Here is a 17,897-nt window from a genome sequence, read left to right as displayed (position 1 = left end):
CCGCACATCTTGCCTGGCATGTCTGTATGGCAGCACACAGGGCCCAGCGCTGGACAGACCACGGATGTGCCCTGCATGGCATCTCCCAGTACTAGGAAAGCTAGCCAGAAGCAGAATGTAGAGTTTCATGGTCAGTTCAAGATTGATTTCTCTGTCACCAAAGTGTTCGGTGTCTTCAACAACAGGGTCTCACCGGCTATTTCTAGTGGGCGGCAAGAGCAACAGAACAGCCTGTGTTGTTTGGGGGACTCTGGGGTCTCTCTGACCAGCAGCTCACCGGGAGGTAGCCTGTGCCTGATACTGGGGTCTCCATTTAATGCCCCAGGTCTTCAAGGAGCAGCACTGGTCACTAATGTTCAAACTCATTTAAAGATTGTATTTTTTTTTTTTTTTTTTTTTTTTTTTTTTTTTTTTTTTTTTTTTTTTTTTTGGTTTTTCGAGACAGGGTTTCTCTGTGTAGCTTTGCGCCTTTCCTGGAGCTCACTTGGTAGTCCAGGCTGGCCTCGAACTCACAGAGATCCACCTGGCTCTGCCTCCCGAGTGCTGGGATTAAAGGCGTGCGCCACCACCGCCCGGCCTTAAAGATTGTATTTTTAATCAGCTTACAAACAAATGGGGTTTCATGAGGCTACTTCGTACATCTGTAGATTCATCGCTCCCTACCCTCCTCCTCCCCACCCTGTTCCCACCACCCCCTTATTTAGTTGTCAGCATTCACCCCACCGCTTTCATATCATATATAAGCTGCTTCTTACAGCGGGTACTGGTTAAACCCGAGACACATTACCAATAGAAGTATTGAAAATGAGCAACTGGGAAGTGCTGTGGGATGTCTTTCTTCTTGCTGTGAATATGTGTTACTCCCATTGGCTAATAAATAAGCTGCTTTGGCCTTATTTATTGCTTATTTGGCAGGAGGAGACGCCATCCTGCCACTGCCCAAGGAGCAACAAGATGCCAGCAAACCGGTAACGCCACAGCCACGTGGCAACACATAGATTTATAGAAATGATCTGAGTTAAGATGAAAGAGCTAGCTAGCAAGAAGCCTGAGCCATAGGCCATAAGCTTGTAATTAATATAAGCCTCTGTGTGTTTACTTGGAACCAAGCGGCTGTGGGACACAGGAAAACTTCTAGTTACAGGGAGGGCTCAACCAAGACATTTATGTCAACCCTCTTGCAGTGAAAAAAGAGGAAGAAGAAAGGATGTAAGAGCCAGAGGTTGGGGGAGGCTGTGCGAGGTCGTCTTCTGGACCTGATAGGAGATGCTCACGTGAACTCACAGCAGCTGTGGCTGTCCACAAAAGGCCTGCCAGGGGTCAAGCCGGTTAGAAGTCCCAGTCTGCAGAGGGGATACGCTCCTGAGGCCCAATCCTCAGCTAAGAAGCCATTGGCAGTGCGTGGTTGCTAGCAAAGGGAGAGTCATTTTTCTTTATGAGTGTGGCCGCAAGAAGATTCCCTGTGTCCTAGTGGGTGATTCTGCACCTAGTCCTAACTGAATTCAGGGTGTTAAATAAATAAATAATCATAAAGTGGGAGGGGTATGTGATGGGAAGTCCTGGGGGAGAGAGGCGGATATAATCAAGATACTTTATATACATGCATAAAATTTTCAAAAAATAAATAAAAGCTTAAAAATTTTAAATTAGCTTAGACTTCAACAAGCAAAGTTAACTATTCCCAAAATTAGGTCCTCCATGTAAATAAAAACATTCTCCAAACTTGTCTCTAGGACTATTTATTTTATTTTAAGGCCCTCTGAAGATTATAAACCAATTTTATATTCATTATTTTCTGTTTTCAAAACATCTACACTGTTTATATACTATTTTTTCCTACACACAAAAATATTTTTCATATCTTAAAGTCTGTTTTATGTTGTTGTGGGCTTTTATTCTTTTGAGGGGCCTACTACCCACTTCCCAAATAAATAAATCACACATGGAGACTTTTTTTTCCTTTTTTTTTTTTTTTTTTTTTTTTTTTGGTTTTTTGAGACAGGATTTCTCTGTGTAGTTTTGGTGCCTGTCCTGGATCTTGCTCTGTAGCCCAGGCTGGCCTCGAACTCACAGAGATCCACCTGCCTCTGCCTCCTGAGCGCTGGTATTAAAGGTGTGTGCCACTGCTGCCCAGCTGGAAGCTTATTCTTAATTATAAATGCTCAGCCTTAGCTTGTCTTGTTTCTTGCCAGCCTTCCTTAACTTTAAATTATCCCATCTACCTTTTGCCTCTGGGCTTTTCCTGTTCTCTTACTTCTGTAAATCTTATTCTTTTTCCATGATTTGCTGTGTAGCTGGGTGGCTGGCCCCTGGAGTCCTCCTCCTTCTCTGGCTACTACTTCCCTTCTTCCAGATTTCTCCTTCTATATATTTTCTCTTCCTGCCAGCCCTGTTTATCCTTTCTCCTGCTTCATTATTGGCCGCCCAGTTCTTTATTAGACCATCAGGTATTTTAGACAGGCACAGTAACACAGCTTCACAGAGTTAAACAAATGCAACATGAACAAAAGTAACACACCTTAAAATAATATTCCCCAACAGCCCCCTAGGCTCCTATATTTGAATACTTGATTCCCAGTTGATGACACCATTTGGGGAAGATTAGGAGGTGTGGCCTTGTTGGAGAAGGTGTGTCACTGGGGAAGGAATTTGAGGTTTCAAAATTTGAGGTTAGTGCTCTCTCTCTCTCTCTCTCTCTCTCTCTCTCTCTCTCTCTCTCACATACACACACACACACACACACACACACACACACACACACACACACACACACACCTGCGCTTCTTGTTGGTGAATCAGGACATAAGCTCTCAGCTACTGCACCAGTGCCATGCCTGCCTTCATGCTGCCATGCTCCTGCCATGAGGTCATCAACTCACCATGTGAAACTGTAAGCCCCCAATTAACTCTTCCTTCTATAATTTGCCTTGGTCATGGTCATGGCGTTATACGTTCCTGACCACAGGGACTGAAAGACCCTAGCCCTTCAGGCTTACACCCCCAAGCCTCAGGAAAAGAGAAACTTCAAGCACCAGGAAATGAGAAACTAAAAATCTAGTTCCAAGGGCAACCTGACTTAGCCATTGTTCAATCTCCCTTGCAACCATATAACAATGTAAAGAGATTTCTGTTAAGAGATGTGCTCAACTGTGACTGGGATAGTTGCAGGTGTTCCAGGAAAGACCACCGTGACCTGTGTGTAAACTCCACTCCCGCCTTGATACCACCCCTTGAGGTTTCAGGAAGAATGTACCTGTTGATGTAACTGTACCCCCTCTGTGATCACTCTGTACCCAGACCATGATCTTGTGAAACGAAATTGTATGGGAATTGTAATCTTGTGGGGTTTGTGGGTTTTTCCTTTAAAAACCCCCATGTGGCTGCAGTAAGATGCAGCTCTTGCTCTTAGGAGCAGAGTTTGCCCTTCTATATAGAAGTTTAAATAAAAACCTCTTGCTATTGCATCAACTGGACTGGAGTCTGGGTTCTTGGGGCGCCCACTTGAGACTCTGAATTTTGGGGTCCAACAGGACAATACCACAGAGTCAATCCAATTATAATTAAAAGACTTATTAATTACTGCTAGCAAGGTAACAGGCTTGGAGCCAAAGTTGAGATGGCCATGCAAAGGGCAGTTGATGTGGGATGTCCTTCTTTCTGTATGCTGAGAATATGTGTTGCTTTTATTGGCTGATGAATAAAGCTGCTTTGGCCTATGGCAGGGCAGAATACAGCTAGGCAGTAAAGCCAAACTGAATACAGGGAGAAAGAAGGGCAGAGGAGAGAGAGAGAGAGAGAGAGAGAGAGAGAGAGAGAGAGAGAGAGAGAGAGAGAGAGAGAGGTCATCCAGCCATCCAAGGAGCAGCACACCAGCAGACCAGTGATGCTGCGGCCACTTGGCAATACTTAGATTAATAGAAATGGGTTAATTTAAGTTGTAAGAGCTAGTTAGTTTAAGCCTGAGCCATCGGCCAAACATTTGTAATTAATATAAGCCTTTGGGTGATTATTTTATAAGTGGCTGTGGGACTGAGTGGGATGCAGAAAAGCCACTGACTACAGGGGGATGAGGGAAGAATTTTTAAAGGCAAAAACCTGAATATCTGCACAAGCAACCCAAGGCTATTCACTCTGCCAAGATTAGGCAGGTAGTCAAGGCAACCTCAAAAGTCCCTGAATTTCTTCACAAGCAGGTTACAGATGTTGTGCCCAGATCGTAACCCCCAGAGAGACCACCAAGGACGAGCATACCAGAATGCAAAAGCAAGGTTTATCTGTTACAAGTCATGACAGGGAACTCATCTCAAGCCATCTCAAGTGAGGCAGGGAAGAGTTACTCTTTCTTGGGGCAAAACCCATAAAATTTCTTAGAGGGGAGGGGGTTAGTACAGGTCCATCCTTGATTGGTCCAGTTTTTCCCAGGCCTGGACTTTATCTTATTCTAGCTTATCTGTTTGTCCTGTCAGGAGTTTTACAACTCCTCTCCGGGGTCTGGTCATGTTATCTCCGGAGAGGGGCATCTCGTGGTTAATTGGTTACCATCAGACATCCTGACTTTGTTCTTTTGAGTTACTGGGGCTGGCGCCATCATTTCTGGGGACTTGAAACTGGCCTGGGTCTATCTATATTGAGATATCTTTGTCTAAGGCCTCCTTTTTGAGACAATAGAGTGAGGGTCTTGTTGTGCCTAGATCGCGTCCCCAAAGCTGCCACTGGAGACTTTAGGTACAGAATGCAAAAGTAAGGTGTTTTCTAAGTTTACAAGCCTCCAGGGAGGCTCTTCCAAATCTCTCACTCACAGCAGGGAGGTTGGAAGGAGCGCTTCCCTTTCTTTGTGAGGCTAGTTCTTAAAGACACAGACCATTAATTTATTTTAACCTGCCTCCCTCTTTTTTAGTCTTTTGGTCAAATATCCTGACTCTGTTTTCCAAAGTCCCTGTAGCAGATACAGCCACCTGGGGAAAAGGGGTCTAAGTTCTTATCTACACTTATGAATCCTGGTTTAAGCTTCTCTTTGTCTGTAGGGGATAGAGTGGGGGGGTTTTACTAAGGTATCACACAAAAGCTAAAAAGCAGTTAGTCACAGCATGACAAGTAGATGATCATGGCTGTACATTTTTGGGTCGGGGGTGGGTCACTGAATCGGGGTCATGGTACTTATCTCCCAGGGACTGGAGTCTGAGACGAACAGCTAGTGGGTACCCAGATGGATGCCTAAAATAAAATGGAGTCTCTTTAGCCATCACAATGGCAATACAAAAGTTACTAAGACAGTGACACAGGCCTGTAATTCCAACATTTTGGGAAGTAGGAAAAGGAGAGCAAGGATTTAAGTTCCTGGAGAGTGGTAAATATATCAAAATACATTGTATACAAGTACAAAATTGGGGATATATATATATATATTCTTTTTGTTGTTGTTTGTTTATTTGAGACAGGGTTTCTCTGTGTAGTCCTGGCTGTCCTGGAACTCAGAGATCTGCCTGTCTCTGTCTCCTGAGTGCTGGGATTAAAGGCGTGTGCCACAATTCCCAGAAACAGACTAAAGTATTCTTAAAAGAGAGAAAGAGCCAGGCGGTAGTGGTGCACACACCTTTGATCCCAGCACTCCAGAGGTAGAGACAGGGGATCTCTGTGAGTTCCAGGATAGGCTCCAAAGCTACAGAGAAACCCTGTCTAAAAAAAAAAAAAAAAAAAAACCAGAGAGAGAGAGAGAGAAACTCTTATTGAGGAGCCAGTACTCATCCCTGGGTACCCCTGACTTCTCTGGGGACCTCTTTTTCTCCCAGTCCCACTGTTTGAACTTATGTAACATCTTTAATGAGATCTCCAATTCTGCTTCTGGCTGGAGAACAGCTCAGCAGTTAAGACAGTGTCCTGCTTTTTCAGAGGACCAGAGTTAAGTCCCCACACCCAACTGGAGTGGCTCACAACCATCTGTAACTCCAGCTCCAGGTGATCTGAAACTACAGGCACCTGTGCCAGCATACACACAACCAGACACACACATACAAGTAATTAAAAATAAAAGAACTTAGCTGGACATGGTGGCACACACCCTTAATCCCAGCATTCAGGAGACAGAGACAGGCAGATCTCTGAGTTCCGAGCTAGCTCGGTCTACTTGTTTCGATTAATCCACTACCAGGGATTCAAAATATTTATCACTACTTTAATGGTTCTGGGCCAGCCAGCACTACACTGTAAGACCCTGTCTCAAAATAAATAAATAGGGGCTAGAGAGATGGCTTAGCGGTTAAGAGTACTTGCTGCTCTTACGGAAGACATGGGTTCAAATCCCAGCACCCTTATGACAGCTAAGAATTGTCTGTACCTGCAGTGCCAGAGGATCCAGCGCCCTCTTCTGGCCTTCTCAGGCACTGCATATATGCCCCTAATACACACACATTACACACACATGCAAGCAAAATACCTATACACATAAAAGAAAAATAAATCTTCAAGAAATAAAAATATTTTAATTAAAATGTTAAGAGTTAAGGTCATCCTTAGTTATGTGACAATTGTGAGACCAACCTGCACTACATGAGATCCTGTCTCAAAACAAACCACAGTATTTAAGGGGGTAAATATAAAACAATATGACTGTACATACACTTGAAAACAAAAGGTAGATGATGGTGTGGCATGGTGGCACATATCTCTAATAGGCAGAGGGAGGCTGATTTCTGTGAGTTCAAGGCTAGCCTGGTCTATGTATGGAGTGAGACACCGTCAGTAAAATATATATAAAAAAAAATTGACTAAGAAAAAATTTTTATTCATTTTACATACCAAAGATTCCCCTCTTCCCTCCTCCTGCCCCTCCAGCCTCCCCCTCCCAACCCACCTCTCATTCCCTCCTACAAGAAGGTAAGGCCTCCCATGAGGAGGTACATTTTGTAGGGGCAGGTCCAAGCCCCTCCCCCTGCCTCAAGGCTGTGCTAGGTGTTCCATCATAGAAGTGGACTCCAAAAAGCCAGCTCGCGCACCAAGGATGGATCCTGATCCTACTACCAGGGGGCCCCTTAAGCAGATCAAGCTACACAAACTGTCTTGCTTATGCAGAGGGGCTAGTCCAGGCCTGTGTTGGTCTAACTTTCATGAGTTCCCACTAGTTCGGTTTGGTTGTCTCTGTAGGTTTCCCCATCATGATCTTGATGCCCCTTGCTCATAGAATCCCTCTTCTCTCTCTTTGACTGGACTCCTGGAGCTTGGCCTGGTGTTGGGCTGTGGATTTCTGCATCTGCTTCCATTGGTTACTGGAGAAAGGCTCTATGGTGACAGGGTATTCACCGGTATGATCACGGGGATAAGCCAGTTCAGGCACCCTCTCTACTATTGCTAGTTGTCTAATCTGGGGCCATCCTTGCAGATTCCTGGGAACTTCCCTAGCACCCGGTTTCTCCCTATCCCCATGAAGTCTCCCTCTATCATGGTATCTCTTTCATTGCTTTCCCACTCCATCCCTTGACCATCCCGTTCCCTTATGTTCTCATCCCCCACCCCCTACCCTCCATTGCTCACCCCTCATCCCCAGTTTACTCAGATCTCATCTATTTCCCCTTCCCAGGGCAATCCATTCGTCCCTCTTTGGGTCCTCCTTGTTAGCTAGCTTCTCTGGAGCTGTGAATTATAGTCTGGTTATCCTTTGCTTTACATCTAGTATCCACTTAGGAGTGAGTACATACCATGTCTGTCCTTCTGAGTCTGGGTTACCTCACTCAGGATATTTTCTAGTTCTATCCATTTGCCTGCAAATTTCATGATGTCATTGTTTTTTATTGCTGGTACATATACACTCCATTGTGTATATGTAACACATTTTCTTTATCCATTCTTCAGTTGAGGGGCATCCAAGTTGTTTCCAGGTTCTGGCTATTATGAATAATGCTGCTAGTGACTGTCCACATATCAAAAGCAAAACACATAATTCAGGACTAGATTGGTTTATTAGTACATCAAGATTCTTTGATACTGGCCAGATTATATCAGTCATTTTCGTATAAATGTTTTATGTTGGTCAAAAACATTTGAATGATGGTTTAACAAATCTTTAATAAATCTGAGAAAATAAAAAAAATAAAATTAAAAAAAAAGTAATTGAAAGGGCTGGAGAGATGGCTCAGTGGTTAAGAGCACTGGCTGTGCTCTTCCAGAAGTCCCGAGTTCAATTCCCAGCACTCACATGGTGGTTCACAACTGTCTATAACAGGATAGATGCCCTCTTCTGTCATGCAGGTAAACATGCAGAGCATTAATACATAAAATAAAAATAAATAAAATTTTTAAAAGGTAATTGTAGTCAGAAGATTTCCCGGCCGGCAGTCAAGACATTTTCTCTCCAATTCATGTCCCCCAAATAAACACACAGAGGCTTATATTAATTATAAATGCTTGGCCATTTGCTCAGGCTTATTACTAACTAGCTCTTACACTTAAATTAACCCGTAACTCTTATTTGTTTTTCTTTTTCTTTTTTTTTCTTTTTTTTTTTTTGGTTTTTCAAGACAGGGTTTCTCTGTGTAGCTTTGCACTTTTCCTGGAACTCGCTTTGGAGACCAGGCTGGCCTCGAACTCACAGAAATCCACCTGCCTCTGCCTCCCGAGTGCTGGGATTAAAGGCATGCGCCACCACCGCCCAGCCCGTAACTCTTATTTGTGTTTAACCTTTCTTCAGTTCTGCCTTCATATCTTGCTTCCTCTGTGTCTGGCTGGCGACTCCTGACTTTGCCTTCTTCCCAGAATTCTCCTTGTCTGCTTATCCCGCCTATACTTCTTGCCTGGCTACTGGCCAATCAGCATTTTATTAAACTAATGTACAAAAGCATTATCCCACAGCAGGTCCCCTTTTCTGACAACCCGAAGTAAGTATTTACAACATGTATCACAGACTAAGTTTTCATACATCAGAAGTTCTTCCAAATCAAGCTTTCCAAAGATTTATACCAGCCGAGCAGTGGTGGCACACACCTTTAGTCCCAGCACTCGGGAGGCAGAGGCAGGTGGATCTCTGTGAGTTCAAGGCCTGGGCTACAGAGTGAGTTCCAGGACAGGCTCCAAAGCTACACAAAGAAAAGAAATCCTGTCTTGAAAAAACAAAAAACAAAAAAAAAAAAAAAAAAAGATTTATACCAAGTTTAAAAGTAAGTTAAAATGCCAGCTTCACCCTGGTAGACCAGGCCACTTGGGAGGCTGGGTTAAAAAGACTGCCTAACCCCATAAGTTGGAAGCCAGTCTGGACCAAGTGGTAAAAATTAAAAATCAAAATCCTAAGGCACTGGGTTCCATCTCTAGTACCACCAAAACAAAAGGGAGGTGTTGGGGGGGGGAGGTGGTTTACAAAATAAGGATAACGGGCACTGTGAACTGAAATTCGCTCCCCCTAAAAAAGCCAAACCCATGTTAAAGACTCTAACTCTGACTAGCTAATTAGATTACATAATTGTGGCTAGATGGACTATGACAGGTTTGGAACCAAATTACCTTGGGCTATCTTTAGTCTTAATAGACTGTCACTGTACATGCCCTGGTTGACATAACATTTTTATGACAGGTAAACTGTTTTGGAAAGTACAAATAGACCCCTTGCCTCCACCAACCCGAGTAACACATGAAGCCTACACAGACTTTCCCTGTTTACTGTAACCGGCTTGGTATCCGATATTTTACAAGTGACTTATGGCTTATTTTGTTCTGTAACCATTAAAACTTTACAAAACGTTTACCATGTTGGAACAAACATCATATTTGAGGTAAAATAAAATCTGTGTTCCCAGGTCACGTTAGTTTCAGAATAAACTCCATTTCCCTGTAAGGCGGGAACCCTGGTTTGTGGTGGTTGTGGTTGTGGTTGTGGTTGATGTTGTCCCTATAAGGCAGGAACCCTGGTTTGTGATTGTTGTGGTTGTGGTTGTTGTTGTTGTCCCTGTAAGATGAGAACCCTGGTTTGTGATTGTTGTGGTTGTGGTTGTTGTGGTTGTTGTTGTTGTCCCTGTAAGATGAGAACCCTGGTTTGTGATTGTTGTGGTTGTGGTTGTTGTTGTTGTCCCTGTAAGATGAGAACCCTGGTTTGTGGTGGTTGTGGTTGTTGTGGTTGTTGTTGTTGTCCCTGTAAAGCGGAAACCCTGGTTTGTGGTGGTTGTGGTTGTGGTTGTTGTGGTTGTTGTCCCTGTAAGGTGAGAACCCTGGTTTGTGGTGGTTGTTGTTGTGGTTGATGTTGTCCCTGTAAGGCGGGAACCCTGGTTTGTGGTGGTTGTGGTTGTGGTGGTTGTGGTTGTTGTGGTTGTTGTTGTTGTCCTGTAAGGCGGGAACCCTGGTTTGTGGTGGTGGTTGTTGCTTTGCATGACACCAATAAAACTATCACAGCCACCTACCCTTCTGAGTAACAGGGAACTCAGAATTAAAGACGCCAGTTTTAACGATCAAACTCATAAAACTCTGCCATCCCAGCGACTTTTGCCTTAGCCTGTCGTCAGTCTGTAAATTCTTTCACACCAAACTCATTGTTTTAGGAAGAAGCCCCACGTTCATAAAACCAAGTTACCAGGGACACTCTGTCCCCGGTCCTCTCCCTTCCTGGCACTGCGGCCAGGAGCAGGGTCAGCTATAAATTCCTCCGGCCGCCGCCGCTCCAACCTCTCAGCAGGACCGCCCTTGGCCCAAGCACGCATGCGCACACCCGGTGCCCCGCCTCCGCCCCATCGTCAGAGCACGCGTGCGCACATCTTGTCGAAGCCCGCCGTCCTGGGCGACGCCGGGCGCGCATGCGCACACCTCGCGGCCTGCGCTCGCTGGCGGTCCCAGGAGGCCCCGCGTGGTTTCCATGGCGACGCCCCCGCTTCCTTAGGTCCTGGGTTGAGGCAGCTGCGAGAGCAGCACGGAGCAGGTAACGGCCTTGCCGCCGCCGCCCCCCCGCAGTCGTGGTCCGGTCAGCCGGCGCCGGCCTCTGCGGAGCCGCCCGACAAGCTCCCCGCGGGGGTCGGGCGTCGCGGATCTCCTTGCCCGCTCGGGCCTCCCGCCTCGCGGTGCCTTGGCGGAGCTGGTAACGTAGCCCCGGCGCCTCCCTGCCCAGGAAGTGCAGCCTGCACACCCGGGAGCGTGCGCCGCCGGGGGCCGCTGGTCATGGTCCCCAAAATGGGGCCCAAACCTCGGTGCCCCGCTTCCCGGCCTCCCGTGCATCGGAATCCCGAGCCTCCGTTGTGCATTTACCACCCCGCTGGTTTGCTCTTCCTTCCAACCCGACCGCTGGCATCTCCGGGTGCCTCTCCGTGGGGAGTCTATATCTTGCCGAAATGTCCCATGTTCTCCACCCACAACTCGGACTTGGGGCTCTTGGTCAACCCAACTTCCCCTGAGTGCCTTACAGTTACCTTGACCACGGTTAATTCGTTTCAGGCCAGCTTTTTGTTGGCCGTGCATGACATTGAACCTGTTTTCTGTTTACATGAATCACTTAGATGGATTCATCCAGTTCCAGAGATTCAAAGCCCACATAAATGCCAGTGAGCCCAAAAATGTGTGTATTCAGTCCCGGCCCCTTCTCTGAACGTCAGAAGGTGAACTCAGCCGCAGCTGTCTTAGCTGTCTTAGCAGGTGTCCAAGGCGCTTCAATGCCCCCTTGAACCAAGATGTCCCATAACCCCATACCCCAGCTCCTCCCACACTCATAATCCACCCGGTTGCAGGAAACTCCATCCTTCCACTTACTCGGGCTTTGGGGGTGTCTTTCGTGACTTTATCACCAAACCCTCTCACAATACACCCAGCGCAGGTTCACAGTGGCACCATTTCTCCCAACCCCCACTGTCACTACATCAGTCCCCGGATTATCTCAGTAATATGATTGTTTTCCTTGCTATGTCCTTTCTCTACTTGAGCATGGTCATTTTATACTAGTAAGGTTTTATGGGACTTGAAAATCCATGCTTTCCATAGGTAAAAACAGTATTTTAGGCCGGGTGGTGCTGCACATCTTTAATCGCAGCAATTGGGAGGCAGGGACAGGCAGATCTCTGTAAAGTTGGGGCCACCCTGGTCTGGTCTACAGAGTGAGTGCCAGGGCTACACAGAGAGAAGAAGGAAGGAAGGAGGGAGGGAGGGAGGGAGGGAGGCAGGAAAGAAGGAAGGAAGGAAGGAAGGAGGGAGGGAGGGAGGGAGGGAGGGAGGGAGGAAGGAAGGAAGGAAGGAAGGAAGGAAAAACCCACAGTATTTTAGTATATATTTTTGAAAATTCCCAATTTTAAGGCAAGACTACCTAAGCATGGTAGAGCTGACAAATTATAGCTTGAGTCCCTGGATTCAAACCGTGGAGAGAACTTTAAAAAGGGATAAAAGGGGACTGTACAGAACAACAAAACTGAGAGCTGCCTCCTAACCCTAACCTCTCATTCGGTCCTCAACTCTTCTCTCCCAGGATCCTTAACCATGGAGGTCCTCACGTTCAGTGTCTGTTTCCCACCTGTCTCCCTAGACCCCAGCACCAAGCATACATTGGTGCCTGCAGCTTTAAGCCCTTAACCATAAGCACTCAGATGAGTGACATCACTTCTTACTATTACTCAGATACACCCAGCTCACCATGCACAAGCAGCGCCTCCCAGCGGACTGAACAGGAAGCTCGTCCACTGTAAACCAGCGTGCCTCCACCCTCCACACAACACCCCGCAAACCACCCAGCCTTGGTGATGAGTCCTGTGCACTTCTCACGTTGCAGCCACTTCATTTCAGTCAGCTTTCCATAGCTACAACAAATACTGAAGAGAGTCAACTTATAAAGAGCAAAGGTTTATTTAGAGGTTTCAGTCAATGGTCAGTTGACCCTGTTGCTTAAACCTGTGGTAAGGACCACAGTCCCTATTGAAGACATGTTCCAGAGACCTAAATTCTCCATTATATAATCCTCACAGAGTTGTATCTCTTTCCTTTAAAGCAGAAGAGATCCCTGAAGAGTAGTTTATTGCCAACATAAGAGTTTCTCCACAACATGCTCATTTACCTTTGTGTTCCTCATGATTTCCTAACACATCACATAGCTGCTGGCACATGGCATGTTGGAGTAGTGGATGGAATGAAAGTCCAGTGTATACAAGATTAATGTTAACTGCTAGGTGTTCCGGTACAATTTCAATGAAATATAATGAAAATTATAGTAAAAAAATAAACACTGGGAAAAAGTAAAGTTAGGGGAGTTAGAAATAGACATTTCTCTGATGACCTGTAGTCCTTCCTGGTGCCCATATCAGCTTCCTCTAACAGGGCAATCCACTGCAATTACCACCACTTGGTGGAAGCAGAGGCTGGGCTTCCAGTCCTGAAGGCAAGACTTTGCTGTGTCCATGAATTCAAACCCAAATAAATGCATGCAATTATTAAATGTTCAAAACCCACAAAGCCAGTGTGTAACCATCCAAAGGTTGGAACTTGACATTTCTCATGTTGCAACTCTTGAAGAGGTGTGTGTGTGTGTGTGTGTGTGTGTGTGTGTGTGTGTGTGTGTGTGTGTGTGTGTGTGATGACACAGAATCTCAATATGTAATTCTGATTGGCCTGAAACTCACTATGTAGACCAGGCTGGCCTCAAACTCAGAGATCACCCACCCCACTCCACTTGCAGAATGCTGGGGTTGGGTTAAAGGTGTGTTCTACTATGTCTGGTCTGTCTGGCTCACTTGTAGGTTTTAGAGCTGGGCCTTAGAAGTCATTGAGAAATCAGCTAATTTCTTGCCTTAGCAGCTGGGACCAAACAGCTACTTGTATTGGCAAAGCTAGAGTATAACTCCAGATCTCAATCAATCTCAATCTCTCTCTCTCTCTCTCTCTCTCTCTCTCTCTCTCTCTCTCTCTCTCTCTCTCTCTCTCTCTCTCTTAATTTCCCTTTGTCAGTGTTTAGATCCTCAACTTTCTGTATCAAAAAATAGAGTATTAGAAGATACTTTGTTTGGAATGGCTTTCTTTAAAACCCTATGATCCTGACCCTTCTCCCCTGCACAGTGCCCTGTGTATACGCTAAGGGAAGATGCTCCAGCCTCTGCCTCATTTACTAAGGGTTGCTTTAGGAGTTCTTTATATATTAAGGAAATTAGCAGTTTGTCATGCGTATTGGAACTAGTTTCCCTGTTTGTAACATGCCGTTACATTTTATTTACTTATTTTTTTTATTTAACCTTTATTTTATGTGCATTAGTGTGAAGGTATGAGATCCTCTGGAACTGAAGTTACAGACAGTTTTAAGCTGCCATGTGGGTGCTGGGAATTGAACCAGGTCCTCTGGAAGAACAACCATCTTTCCAGCCCCCTAAACTCTTTTTTTTTTTTTTTTTTTAAGATTTATTTTATTTATTATGTATACAGTGTTCTGTCTGCTTGTATGCTTGCAGGCCAGAAGAGGGCATCAGGTCTCTTTATAGATGGTTGTGAGCCACCACTGGGAATTGAACTCAGGACCTCTGGAAGAGCAGTCCAGTGCTCTTAATCTCTGAGCCATCTCTCCAGCCCCATCCACTAAAACTCTTCATTTTATTTGTTATACAGAAGTTTTCATTTATATGCCATCCATTTTATTATTTCCATTTCAGCCTGGGCTTTATGCCTTGCCAAATCTTATTTCTTTCTTTCTTTCTTCCTTCCTTTCTCTCTTTCTTTCTTTTTTTCTTTCTTACTTCCTTTCTTTCTTTCTTTCTTTTTTGGTTTTTTAAGACAGGGTTTCTCTAACAGCCGTGGCCATCCTGAAACTCATTTTGTAGACCACACTGGCCCCAAATTCACAGAGATCCACCTCCCTCTGCCTCCCAAGTGCTGGGATTAAAGGTGTGCACCACCACCACCCAACCAAAATCTTGTGTTTTCATTTAAGATATTCATCTTAACATGTATATCTCAAATCCATCTAATAATTCTTTAAGGGTAAGGAATGCAGTAAGAATTCACTTTGGATTTACAGATAACATCTAGCCTGTGGTGGTCTTCTTGTTACTTTGTCCTCAACTATTCATGCTCAACTATTCATGCTTCTCTGTTCCATCATGCGGTACAGCGAGCCGCTCAGGCACTGTACCCATGGTAGCTTTACTTCACCGTGTCTGTGGGCACAGTCCTTGTTGACATTCTTCTTCAGATTCTTTATGTTTTCCCATACTTATTGCATCTGATTTGGTATCATTTTGTCCACTAGATCTCCACCTTATTATTTTTAAAGATTACTATTTTGCAGTTGTGTGTGTGTGTGTGTGTGTGTGTGTGTGTGTGTGTGTGTGTGTGTGTTGGTATGTGTACATGAGTGCAAGTACCCACAGAAGCCAGAAGAGGGCGCCAGAGCCTCTGGAGCTGGAGTACAGGCAGTTCTGAGCCTCCCTGTGCTGCTGACACTAGAACTCCTGTCCTCTGCAAGAGTAGCAATTATTCTTAACCACCGAGCCATCTCTCCAGCCCCACCTCCACCTTGATTTTAAGAGAGGATCTTCCAGTGAACCTGGAGCTCATGGATCAGCTAGTCTGGCACAAGCCCCAGGGGTCCTCCTGCCCCTGCCTCCCCAGTGCCGTCATTGCAGGCCTGAGCCACTGGGCCCAGCCTGTGGCATGAGTGCCAGGAATCAGAGCCCAGGCCCTCATGCTCGTGGTATAGTCAGTGTACTGCTGAACCACTGCCACAGCCCCATCTTCCTTAGTGTTTCAAAAGGTTTTCTAAGGATACATTTCTGTTCTCTTCAATTAATAAATAACTTACCTCTCATTTTCCAGGATTTATACCTTTGGTTTCTTTCTCATGTGTGACATTTTAGTTGTGAGTCTTGCCTTGAATGGCTGAACCATCTCTCCAGCGCTTTTTCTCATGTCTGATTCCATTGTCTAGTACCTGAAGAACAATATTAGTTACAGGTAGAAGGTATCCTTCTCTTTATCCTTATTCCAGCTTGATTTCACCATTAACATATTTGTTCATTTATCATGTTGAGGAAGATTTCATTTAGAGCATTTCCAGCTGGGGTTAGCAGTAGTGAAGTTTTGTCAGAAGTAATGAACATGCATACAGAAATTAAGGAAGCACAGAAAATTCTGAAAAGAAACTTATTTGGTCATATTTATTGAACACTCAGTATCCCTAGGAGTTCTTCTAGACTCTAGAGGTATAACATTAGACAAAGCAGTTATGTTGTCCACAGTGAAACATAAAGTAACATATAAGCCAAGTCAGGGCTGATGTGCACTACACTATGATCTGTGCTAAAGAAAACAAGCAGTACAGAAGGGAATAGTGTGTCAAGAATGACAGCCGGGCAGTGGTGGCGCACGCCTTTAGTCCCAGCACTCGGGAGGCAGACGTAGGTGGATCTCTGTGAGTTCAAGTCCTGCCTGGTCTACAGAGTGAGATCCAGGACAGGCACCAAAACTACACACAGAAACCCTGTCTCAAAACAACAAAAACAAAAACAAAGAATGAGTAAGGAAAGGGAAATGTGTTGAGCTGTCGTTTCCCACTGACAGATGGAAGCTGAGACACAGCCGGTGAGCTGAGCCCAGGATGCTGAACAGTAACCCCTTCCCTGGGCAGAGTCCAGAGCACTGCTCCCACTGAGCTTGCCTGCGAGGGCACGTGATACAGAGATCTGCAGAAAGGGATTCAAGCTCTACAGGCATGACAGTTACCTCGCCATAGGATAACTTGGGGAAGAAACACAGTCATTCCATTTAAATTGTACATGTGAATTAGTAATCACTTCGGTATACAGTATTTGGATTTTTCTCACATGGTCCTGGGTGGATCCTAAGCACTGGGGAAAAGGGGAGGGGCTATGGCTGTAATACTAATGATCAGAAATCGTGTAAGTCATGAGACCCACTGAGAACCATGTATAATAATCACCAACCAATATCACTGTTTCTAAAATAACACCAAGAGTTACCAGTCATGCCAAGAGGCTTTCCTTTGGCATTTTGTCATTTATAGTAACACATAATGCAATAACTTTTTTGTTGGACACCAGAAAAGAAGAACAGGCAGCTAAAACACAGGCTCTTGTATGACTTTTTCAGATCTTATTTCCACACAGCTGTCTGATGATCACAGCCAAACATTTCCCAGTCAGTGCTGTGTTCCAGAAAAAAGAAGCTTAGGAGAGGAGACGTGTGTTTTGCTCACAGTCTGAGGGACAGTCATTGCTGAGGAAGGCAGTGGTAGCCTGAGGCCCTAGTCACACCACATCCAGTCAGGACACAGAAAGTGAGAGTTCTGGTGCTCAGCTAGCTTTCTCCTTTTGTCCACCCAAGACCCTAACCTGTGTGATGGTGCCGCCCAGGTCTAGATTGGGTCTTTCTACTTCAGTGAACCTAATCTAGAAGGTCCCTCACCGGTCACACCCTGAGCTTTGTCACCTACGTGACTCTAGATCATGTTAAGTTGATAATCAGGAATAATTGCAGTTGGGGACCAGGGAAATGGTTAAGAGCTTGCCTGCTCTAGAGAAGGACCCAGGTTCAGTTCCCAGCACTCACATGGTAGTTCACAAACATCTATAACTCCAGGTCCAGGGGATCTGATGCCCTCTTCTCTCCTCCAGGGGCACCAGGCAGAACACCCATACACATAATGAATTTTTAAAAGAAGAGTAAATACAACTGCCAATAGCTGATTTCTCTTTGGAAGAAAAAAAAAAGCCTCAATGTATGATGAATACTGTACAGACAAATATAGACAGAATCCTAGCTACTTTTCTGTTGCTATGAAGAGACACCATGACCAAAGCAACTTATAAAAGAAAGCATTTAATTTTGGGGCTTACATTTCCAGAGGATTAGAACCCATGGCCACCATGGTAAGGAGCATGTCAGCAAACAGGCAGGCATGGCATTGACACAGTAGCTGAGATCTTAGATCTGATCCAGAGGCAGGAGGCAGAGAG

The 17,897-nt window shown here is 45.2% G+C and overlaps 1 protein-coding gene across 5 annotated transcripts in view; it reads left to right on the top strand.

Annotated features, from left to right (window-relative positions):
* The first annotated feature begins 10,750 nt into the window (after nucleotides 1–10,750).
* Nucleotides 10,751–17,897, top strand: part of Lca5l (lebercilin LCA5 like) — a 35,539-nt gene continuing 28,392 nt past the window's right edge. For 3 of the 5 annotated variants that reach the window (XM_015999873.3, XM_076549295.1, XM_076549298.1), the window contains exon 1: nucleotides 10,751–10,888. The gene's annotated coding sequence lies outside the window, so the exon portion shown is untranslated. Of the gene's footprint in view, nucleotides 11,045–17,897 lie in introns of all 5 variants that reach the window. The other 2 variants (XM_076549294.1, XM_076549296.1) reach the window with 1 other exon arrangement.

This window comes from Peromyscus maniculatus, chromosome 12, assembly GCF_049852395.1.
Source record: "Peromyscus maniculatus bairdii isolate BWxNUB_F1_BW_parent chromosome 12, HU_Pman_BW_mat_3.1, whole genome shotgun sequence".
NCBI lineage: Eukaryota > Metazoa > Chordata > Mammalia > Rodentia > Cricetidae > Peromyscus > Peromyscus maniculatus.
Note: the sequence above shows the minus strand (reverse complement) of the source record. Positions and strands in the feature narration are given on the sequence as shown.